We start from the raw sequence: 8,896 nt of genomic DNA on the forward strand, positions 1-8,896 counted from the left end.
GATTTGTGAAACTTGAAAATTTTAAAAACTTACACCATAAATTTATACGGGCGCGTGGCGCAATGGATAACGCGTCTGACTACGGATCAGAAGATTCCAGGTTCGAGTTCTGGAGTGCTCGGTATTTTTGTTTAAGTGTAAAATATTTGTCTTTTAAACCACTTATTATTAATTACGTGTTTTTAGACTATTCCTTCGGTAATGTAAGTTGAGTGTTGAATTAGAATGCACACGTGTTTTGTCAAGAGTGTAATCCAACCCACAAGTAAGTTCGTTGATGCAATTGCGGGCGCGTGGCGCAATGGATAACGCGTCTGACTACGGATCAGAAGATTCCAGGTTCGAGTCCTGGCGTGCTCGTTATATTTATTTGAGTTTAAAATGTTTGTCTTTTAAACCACTTATTATGAATTTTGTGTTTTTTCAGACTATTCCTTCGGTAATCTAAGTTGAGTATTTGCTTTGAATGTACATGTGTTTTATCGAAAGTATAATGCAACTCATGGTGGATTTTCATTGTTGTAATTTCTTGAAATAATGTCTTGGTAACAAGAATAAATTGGATTTGGGAAACTTGAAAGTTTTAAAAATTGACACCATATATTTATAAGGGCGCGTGGCGCAATCGATAACCCGTCTGACTACGGATCAGAAGATTCCAGGTTCGAGTCCTGGCGTGCTCGGTATTTTTGTTTAAGTGTAAAATATTTGTCTTTTAAACCACTTATTATTAATTACGTGGTTTTAGACTATTCCTTCGGTAATCTAAGTTGAGTATTTGCTTTGAATGTACATATGTTTTATCAAGAGTGTAATGCAACCCACAAGTAAGTTCGTTGATGCAATTACGGGCGCGTGGCGCAATGGATAACCCGTCTGACTACGGATCATAAGATTCCAGCTTCGAGTCTTGGCGTGCTCGGTATTTTTGTTTAAGTGTAAAATATTTGTCTTTTAAACCACTTATTATTAATTACGTATTTTTAGACTATTCCATCGGTAATGTAAGTTGAGTGTTGAATTAGAATGCACACGTGTTTTGTCAAGAGTGTAATGCAACCCACAAGTAAGTTCGTTGATGCAATTACGGGCGCGTGGCGCAATTGATAACGCGTCTGACTACGGATCAGAAGATTCCAGGTTCGAGTTCTGGCGTGCTCGTAACTTTTATTTAAGTGTATAATATTTGTCTTTTAAACCACTTATTATCAATTTCGTGTTTTTTAGACTATCCTTCGCTGATCTAAGTTGAGTATTTCATTTGAATATACATGCGTTATGTCAAAACTGTAAAGCAATCTTTGTTATAATTTTGCGAAAAAATCTCTTTGTAACATTGTAGAAGTGGAATTGGGATACATGAAGCTTTTAAAAAAGTAACAGAAAGTTTTTGTACGGGCGCGTGGCGCAATGGATAACGTGTCTGACTTCGGATCAGAAGATTCCAGGTTCGAGTCCTGGAGTGCTCGTTATATTTATTTGAGTGTAAAATATTTGTCTTTTGAACCAATAAGTATGAATTTCGTGTTTTTTTAGACTATTCCTTCGGTAATCTAAGTTGAGCATTTGCTTTGAATGTACATGTGTTTTATCAAAAGTATAATGCAACTCATGGAGGATATTCGTTGCTTTAATTTCTTGAAATAATGTCTTGGTAACAAGAATAAAGTGGATTTGGAATAATTGAAAATTTTAAAAATTGACACGATTTATTTATACGGGCGCGTGGCGCAATGGATAACGCGTCTGACTACGGATCAGAAGATTCCAGCTTCGAGTCCTGGCGTGCTCGTTATATTTATTTGAGTGTAAAATATTTGTCTTTTGAACCACTGAGTATGAATTTCGTGTTTTTTCAGACTATTCCTTCGGTAATCTAAGTTGAGCATTTGCTTTGAATGCACACGTGTTTTGTCAAGAGTGTAATGCAACCCACAAGTAAGTTCGTTGATGCAATTTCCAAAAAGAATCTCTCAGTAACATGATTAAATGGATTTGGACACTTATAAGATTTAAAAAAAAAGTTAGGTACAGTGTTTGTACGGGCGCGTGGCGCAATGGATAACGCGTCTGACTACGGATCAGAAGATTCCAGGTTCGAGTCCTGGCGTGCTCGTAACTTTTATTTAAGTGTATAATATTTGTCTTTTAAACCACTTATTATTAATTTCTTGTTTTTTAGACTATCCTTCGCTGATCTAAGTTGAGTATTTCATTTGAATACACATGCGTTATGTCAAAACTGTAAAGCAAACTTTGTTATAATTTTGCGAAAGAATCTCTTTGTAACATTAGAGAAGTGGAATTGAGATACATGAAAATTTTAAAAAAGTAACAGAAAGTTTTTGTACAGGCGCGTGGCGCAATGGATAACGCGTCTGACTACGGATCAGAAGATTCCATGTTCGAGTCCTGTCGTGCTCGTTATTTTTGTTTAAGTGTAAAATATTTGTCTTCTAAACCACTTATTATAAATTTCGTGTTTTTTAGATAGACTATCATTCGGTGATCTAAAATGAGAATTTCGTTTGAATGCACATTCGTTATGTCAAAATTTAATGCAACCTTTTTTTATAATTTCGTGAAAGAATCTTTTGAAACATTATAGAAGTGGATTTGCGTTACTTGAAGATTTGAGAAAAGGAACAGAAAGGTTTTCTACGGGCGCGTGGCGCAATGGATAACGCGTCTGACTACGGATCAGAAGATTCCAGGTTCGAGTCCTGGCGTGCTCGTTATATTTATTTGAGTGTAAAATATTTGTCTTTTAAACCACTTATTATGAATTTCGTGATTTTAGACTATTCCTTCGGTAATCTAAGTTGAGTATTTGCTTTGAATGTACATATGTTTTATCAAAAGTATAATGCAACTCATAGAGGCTTTTCATTGTTATAATTTCTTGAAATAATGTCTTGGTAACAAGAATAAATGGATTTGGGATACTTGAAACTTTTAAAAATTGACACGATATATTTACACGGGCGCGTGGCGCAATGGATAACCCGTCTGACTACGGATCAGAAGATTCCAGCTTCGAGTCTTGGCGTGCTCGTTATAAGTGTAAAATATTTGTCTTTTAAACCACTTATTCAAAATTTCGAGTTTTTTAGATAGACTATCATTCGGTGATCTAAAATGAGAATTTCGTTTGAATGCACATTCGTTATGTCAAAACTTTAATGCAACCTTTTTTTATAATTTCGTGAAAGAATCTCTTTGTAACATTATAGAAGTGGATTTGCGTTACTTGAAGATTTTAGAAAAGGAGCAGAAAGGTTTTGTACGGGCGCGTGGCGCAATGGATAACGCGTCTGACTACGGATCAGAAGATTCCAAGTTCGAGTCCTGGCGTGCTCGTTATATTTATTTGAGTTTAAAATGTTTGTCTTTTAAACCACTTATTATGAATTTTGTGTTTTTTAGACTATTCCTTCGTTAATCTAAGTTGAGTATTTGCTTTGAATGTACATATGTTTTATCAAAAGTTTACTGCAACTCATGGAGGATTTTCATTGTTATAATTTCTTGAAATATTGTCTTGGTAACAAGAATAAAGTGGATTTGGGATACTTGGAAACTTTTAAAAATTGACACGATATATTTACAAGGGCGCGTGGCGCAATGGATAACCCGTCTGACTACGTATCAGAAGATTCCAGGTTCGAGTCCTGGCGTGCTCGGTATTTTTGTTTAAGTGTATAATATTTGTCTTTTAAACCACTTATTCAAAATTTCGTGTTTTTTAGATAGACTATCTTTCTGTGATCTAAAATGAGAATTTCGTTTGAATGCACATTCGTTATGTCAAAACTTTAATGCAACCTTTTTTATAATTTCGTGAAAGAATCTCTTTGTAACATTATAGAAGTGGATTTGCGTTACTTGAAGATTTTAGAAAAGGAGCAGAAAGGTTTTGTACGGGCGCGTGGCCCAATGGATAACGCGTCTGACTACGGATCAGAAGATTCGAGGTTCGAGTCCTGGCGTGCTCGTTATATTTATTTGATTGTAAAATATTTGTCTTTTGAACCACTAAGTATGAATTTCGTGTTTTTTTTTAGATTATTCCTTCGGTAATCTAAGTTGAGCATTTGCTTTGAATGTACATGTGTTTTATCAAAAGTATAATGCAACTCATGGAGGATTTTCATTGTTGTAATTTCTTGAAATAATGTCTTGATAACAAGAATAAAGTGGATTTGGGATAATTGAAAGTTTTAAAAATTGACACGATATATTTATACGGGCGCGTGGCGCAATGGATAACGCGTCTGACTACGGATCAGAAGGGTCCAGGTTCGAGTCCTGGCGTGCTCGGTATTTTTGTTTAAGTGTAAAATATTTGTCTTTTAAACCACTTATTCAAAATTTCGTGTTTTTTAGATAGACTATCATTCGGAGATCTAAAATGAGAATTTCGTTTTTATGCACATTCGTTATGTCAAAACTTTAATGCAACCTTTTTTTATAATTTCGTGAAAGAATCTCTTTGTAACATTATAGAAGTGGATTTGCGTTACTTGAAGATTTTAGAAAAGGAGCAGAAAGGTTTTTTACGGGCGCGTGGCGCAATGGATAACGCGTCTGACTACGGATCAGAAGATTCCAGGTTCGAGTCCTGGCGTGCTCGTTGTATTTATTTGAGGTTAAAATATTTGTCTTTTAAACCACTTATTATGAATTTCGTGTTTTTTTAGACTATTCCTTTGGTAACCTAAGTTGAGTATTTTATTTGAATGTACATATGTTTTATCAAAAGTATAATGCAACTCATAGAGGATTTTGATTGTTGTAGTTTCTTGAAATAATGTCTTGGTAACAAGAATAAAGTGGATTTGGATACTTGAAAGTTTTAAAAATTGACACGATATATTTATACGGGCGCGTGGCGCAATGGATAACGCGTCTGACTACGGGTCAGAAGATTCCAGGTTCGAGTCCTGGCGTGCTCGGTATTTTTGTTTAAGTGTAAAATATTTATGTTTTAAACCACTTATTATTAATTATGTGTTTTTAGACTGTTCCTTCGGGAATATAAGTTGAGTGTTGAATTAGAATGCACACGTGTTTTGTCAAGAGTGTAATGCAACCCACAAGTAAGTTCGTTGATGCAATTTCGAAAAATAATCTCTCAGTAACATGATTAAAGTGGATTTGAACACTTGTAAGATTTAAAAAAAATTAGGTACAGTGTTTGTACGGGCGCGTGGCGCAATGGATAACGCGTCTGACTACGGATCAGAAGATTCCAGGTTCGAGTCCTGGCGTGCTCGGTATTTTTGTTTAAGTGTAAAATATTTGTCTTTTAAACCACTTATTATTAATTACGTGTTTTTAGACTATTCCTTCGGTAATATAAGTTGAGTGTTGAATTAGAATGTACACGTGTTTTGTCAAGAGTGTAATGCAACCCACAAGTAAGTTCGTTGATGCAATTTCGAAAAAGAATCTCTCAGTAAAATGATTAAAGTGGATTTGGACACTTATAAGATTTAAAAAAAACGTTAGGTACAGTGTTTGTACGGGCGCGTGGCGCAATGGATAACGCGTCTGACTACGGATCATAAGATTCCAGGTTCGAGTCCTGGCGTGCTCGTAACTTTTATTTAAGTGTATAATATTTGTCTTTTATACCACTTATTATTAATTTCATGTTTTTTAGACTATCCTTCGCTGATCTAAGTTGAGTATTTCATTTGAATATACATGCGTTATGTCAAAACTGTAAAGCAATCTTTGTTATATTTTTGCGAAAGAATCTATTTGTAACATTATAGAAGTGGAATTGGGATACATGAAGATTTTAAAAAAGTAACAGAAAGTTTTTGTACGGGCGCGTTGCGCAATGGATAACGCGTCTGACTACGGATCAGAAGATTCCAGGTTCGAGTCCTGGCGTGCTCGTTATTTTTTTTTAAGTGTAAAATATTTTTCTTTTAAACCACTTATTCAAAATTTCGAGTTTTTTAGATAGACTATTATTCGGTGATCTAAAATGAGAATTTCGTTTGAATGCACATTCGTTATGTCAAAACTTTAATGCAACCTTTTTTATAATTTTGTGAAAGAATCTCTTTGTAACATTATAGAAGTGGATTTGTGTTACTTGAAGATTTTAGAAAAGGAGCAGAAAGTTTTTGTACGGGCGCGTGGCGCAATGGATAACGCGTCTGACTACGGATCAGAAGATTCCAGGTTCGAGTCCTGGCGTGCTCGTTATATTTATTTGAGTGTAAAATATTTGTCTTTTGAACCACTTATTATTAATTACGTGTTTTTAGACTGTTCCTTCGGTAATATAAGTTGAGTGTTGAATTAGAATGCACACGTGTTTTGTCAAGAGTGTAATGCAACCCAGAAGTAAGTTCGTTGATGCAATTTCGAAAAAGAATCTCTCAGTAACATGATTAAAGTGGATTTGGACACTTATCAGATTTAAAAAAACGTTAAGTACAGTGTTTGTACGGGCTCGTTGCGCAATGGATAACACATCTGACTACGGAACAGAAGATTCCAGGTTCGAGTCCTGGCGTGCTCGGTATTTTTGTTTAAGTGTAAAATATTTGTCTTTTAAACCACTTATTATTAAGTACGTGTTTTTAGGCTGTTCCTTCGGTAATGTAATTTGAGTGTTGAATTAGAATGCACACGTGTTTTGTCAAGAGTGTAATGCAACCCACAAGTAAGTTCGTTGATGCAATTTCGAAAATGAATCTCTCAGTAATATGATTAAAGTGGATTTGGACACTTATAAGATTTAAAAAAAAGTTAGGTACAGTGTTTGTACGGGCGCGTGGCGCAATGGATAACGCGTCTGACTACGGATCAGAAGATTCCAGTTTCGAGTCCTGGCGTGCTAGTTATTTTTGTTTAAGTGTAAATTATTTGTCTTTTAAACCACTTATTATAAATTTCGTGTTTTTCAGATAGACTATCATTCGGCGCTCTAAAATGAGAATTTCGTTTGAATGCACATTCGTTATGTCAAAACTTTAATGCAACCTTTTTTATAATTTCGTGAAAGAATCTCTTTGTAATATTGTAGAAGTGGATTTGGGTTACTTGAAGATTTTGGAAAAGGAGCAGAAAGTTTTTGTATGGGCGCGTGGCGCAATGTATAACGCATCTGACTACGGATCAGAAGATTCCAGGTTCGAGTCCTGGCGTGCACGGTATTTTTGTTTAAGTGTAAAATGTTTGTCTTTTAAACCACTTATTATGAATTACGTGTTTTAGACTGTTTCTTCGGTAATATAATTGAGTGTGGAATTAGGATGCACATGTGTTTTGTCAAGAGTGTAATGCAACCCACAAGTAAGTTCGTTGATGCAATTTCGAAAACGAACCTCTCAGTAAAATGATTAAAGTGGATTTGGACACTTATAAGATTTAAAAAAACGTTAGGTACAGTGTTTGTACGGGCTCGTGGCGCAATGGATAACGCGTCTGACTACGGATCAGAAGATTCCAGATTCCAGGTTCGAGTCCTGGCTTGCTCGTAACTTTTATTTAAGTGTATAATATTTGTCTTTTATACCACTGAGTATGAATTTCGTGTTTTTTTAGACTATTCTTTCGGTAATCTAAGTTGAGCATTTGCTTTGAATGTACATGTGTTTTAGCAAAAGTATAATGCAACTCATGGAGGATTTTCATTGTTGTACTTTCTTGAAATAATGTCTTGGTAACAAGAATAAAGTGGATTTGGGATAATTGAAAATTTTAAAAATTGACACGATATATTTATACGGGCGCGTGGCGCAATGGATAACGCATCTGACTACGGATCACAAGATTCCAGGTTCGAGTCCTGGCGTGCTCGTAACTTTTATTTAAGTGTATAATATTTGTCTTTTAAACCACTTATTATAAATATCGTGTTTTTTAGATAGACTATCATTCGGTGATCTAAAATGAGAATTTCGTTTGAATGCACATTCGTTATGTCAAAACTTTAATGCAACCTTTTTTTATAATTTCGTGAAAGAATCTCTTTGTAACATTATAGAAGTTGATTTGCGCTACTTGAAGATTTTAGAAAAGGAGCAGAAAGGTTTTGTAAAGGGCGCGTGGCGCAATGGATAACGCGTCTGACTACGGATCAGAAGATTTCAGGTTCGAGTCCTGGCGTGCTCGGTATCTTTGTTTAAGTGTAAAATATTTGTCTTTTAAACCACTTATTATTAATTACGTGTTTTTAGACTATTCCTTCGGTAATATAAGTTGAGTGTTGAATTAGAATGTACACGTGTTTTGTCAAGAGTGTAATGCAACCCACAAGTAAGTTCGTTGATGCAATTTCGAAAAAGAATCTCTCAGTAACATGATTAAAGTGGATTTGGACACTTATAAGATTTAAAAAAACGTTAGGTACAGTGTTTGTACGGGCTCGTGGCGCAATGGATAACGCGTCTGACTACGGATCAGAAGATTCCAGGTTCGAGTCCTGGCGTGCTCGTTATTTTTGTTTAAGTGTAAAATATTTTTCTTTTAAATCACTTATTCAAAATTTCGTGTTTTTTAGATAGACTATTATTCGGTGATCTAAAATGAGAATTTCGTTTGAATGCACATTCGTTATGTCAAAACTTTAATGCAACCTTTTTTTATAATTTTGTGAAAGAATCTCTTTGTAACATTATAGAAGTGGATTTGTGTTACTTGAAGATTTTAGAAAAGGAGCAGAAAGCTTTTGTACGGGCGCGTGGCGCAATGGATAACGCGTCTGACTACGGATCAGAAGATTTGGAGTTCGAGTACTGGCGTTCTCGGTATTTTTTGTTTAAGTGTAAAATATTTGTCTTTTAAACCACTTATTATTAATTACGTGTTTTTAGACTATTCCTTCGGTAATATAAGTTGATTGTTGTATTAGAATGCACACGTGTTTTAT

General features: G+C 35.0%; 19 non-coding genes across 19 annotated transcripts; all 19 read left to right on the forward strand.

The window, feature by feature from the left end:
* Positions 1-287: 287 nt before the first annotated feature.
* Trnar-acg (transfer RNA arginine (anticodon ACG)) lies at positions 288-360 on the forward strand. Its single transcript has one exon. It is a non-coding gene; the product is annotated as a tRNA-Arg (tRNA).
* A 250-nt stretch (positions 361-610) lies between these two features.
* Trnar-acg (transfer RNA arginine (anticodon ACG)) lies at positions 611-683 on the forward strand. The gene has a single exon. It is a non-coding gene; the product is annotated as a tRNA-Arg (tRNA).
* A 405-nt stretch (positions 684-1,088) lies between these two features.
* Trnar-acg (transfer RNA arginine (anticodon ACG)) lies at positions 1,089-1,161 on the forward strand. Its single transcript has one exon. It is a non-coding gene; the product is annotated as a tRNA-Arg (tRNA).
* A 235-nt stretch (positions 1,162-1,396) lies between these two features.
* Trnar-ucg (transfer RNA arginine (anticodon UCG)) lies at positions 1,397-1,469 on the forward strand. The gene has a single exon. It is a non-coding gene; the product is annotated as a tRNA-Arg (tRNA).
* A 250-nt stretch (positions 1,470-1,719) lies between these two features.
* Positions 1,720-1,792, forward strand: Trnar-acg (transfer RNA arginine (anticodon ACG)). The gene has a single exon. It is a non-coding gene; the product is annotated as a tRNA-Arg (tRNA).
* A 251-nt stretch (positions 1,793-2,043) lies between these two features.
* Positions 2,044-2,116, forward strand: Trnar-acg (transfer RNA arginine (anticodon ACG)). The gene has a single exon. It is a non-coding gene; the product is annotated as a tRNA-Arg (tRNA).
* Positions 2,117-2,662: 546 nt separating this feature from the next.
* On the forward strand, positions 2,663-2,735 carry Trnar-acg (transfer RNA arginine (anticodon ACG)). The gene has a single exon. It is a non-coding gene; the product is annotated as a tRNA-Arg (tRNA).
* A 552-nt stretch (positions 2,736-3,287) lies between these two features.
* Trnar-acg (transfer RNA arginine (anticodon ACG)) lies at positions 3,288-3,360 on the forward strand. Its single transcript has one exon. It is a non-coding gene; the product is annotated as a tRNA-Arg (tRNA).
* A 250-nt stretch (positions 3,361-3,610) lies between these two features.
* Positions 3,611-3,683, forward strand: Trnar-acg (transfer RNA arginine (anticodon ACG)). The gene has a single exon. It is a non-coding gene; the product is annotated as a tRNA-Arg (tRNA).
* Positions 3,684-4,247: 564 nt separating this feature from the next.
* Positions 4,248-4,320, forward strand: Trnar-acg (transfer RNA arginine (anticodon ACG)). The gene has a single exon. It is a non-coding gene; the product is annotated as a tRNA-Arg (tRNA).
* A 240-nt stretch (positions 4,321-4,560) lies between these two features.
* Positions 4,561-4,633, forward strand: Trnar-acg (transfer RNA arginine (anticodon ACG)). The gene has a single exon. It is a non-coding gene; the product is annotated as a tRNA-Arg (tRNA).
* A 249-nt stretch (positions 4,634-4,882) lies between these two features.
* On the forward strand, positions 4,883-4,955 carry Trnar-acg (transfer RNA arginine (anticodon ACG)). Its single transcript has one exon. It is a non-coding gene; the product is annotated as a tRNA-Arg (tRNA).
* A 248-nt stretch (positions 4,956-5,203) lies between these two features.
* Trnar-acg (transfer RNA arginine (anticodon ACG)) lies at positions 5,204-5,276 on the forward strand. The gene has a single exon. It is a non-coding gene; the product is annotated as a tRNA-Arg (tRNA).
* A 250-nt stretch (positions 5,277-5,526) lies between these two features.
* Positions 5,527-5,599, forward strand: Trnar-acg (transfer RNA arginine (anticodon ACG)). The gene has a single exon. It is a non-coding gene; the product is annotated as a tRNA-Arg (tRNA).
* A 235-nt stretch (positions 5,600-5,834) lies between these two features.
* On the forward strand, positions 5,835-5,907 carry Trnar-acg (transfer RNA arginine (anticodon ACG)). The gene has a single exon. It is a non-coding gene; the product is annotated as a tRNA-Arg (tRNA).
* Positions 5,908-6,146: 239 nt separating this feature from the next.
* Positions 6,147-6,219, forward strand: Trnar-acg (transfer RNA arginine (anticodon ACG)). Its single transcript has one exon. It is a non-coding gene; the product is annotated as a tRNA-Arg (tRNA).
* Positions 6,220-7,752: 1,533 nt separating this feature from the next.
* Trnar-acg (transfer RNA arginine (anticodon ACG)) lies at positions 7,753-7,825 on the forward strand. Its single transcript has one exon. It is a non-coding gene; the product is annotated as a tRNA-Arg (tRNA).
* A 241-nt stretch (positions 7,826-8,066) lies between these two features.
* On the forward strand, positions 8,067-8,139 carry Trnar-acg (transfer RNA arginine (anticodon ACG)). Its single transcript has one exon. It is a non-coding gene; the product is annotated as a tRNA-Arg (tRNA).
* Positions 8,140-8,388: 249 nt separating this feature from the next.
* Positions 8,389-8,461, forward strand: Trnar-acg (transfer RNA arginine (anticodon ACG)). The gene has a single exon. It is a non-coding gene; the product is annotated as a tRNA-Arg (tRNA).
* Positions 8,462-8,896: the final 435 nt, after the last annotated feature.

The sequence above is a fragment of the Ascidiella aspersa genome, chromosome 6, assembly GCF_963924565.1.
Source record: "Ascidiella aspersa chromosome 6, kaAscAspe10.2, whole genome shotgun sequence".
NCBI classification, from domain to species: Eukaryota; Metazoa; Chordata; class Ascidiacea; order Phlebobranchia; family Ascidiidae; genus Ascidiella; species Ascidiella aspersa.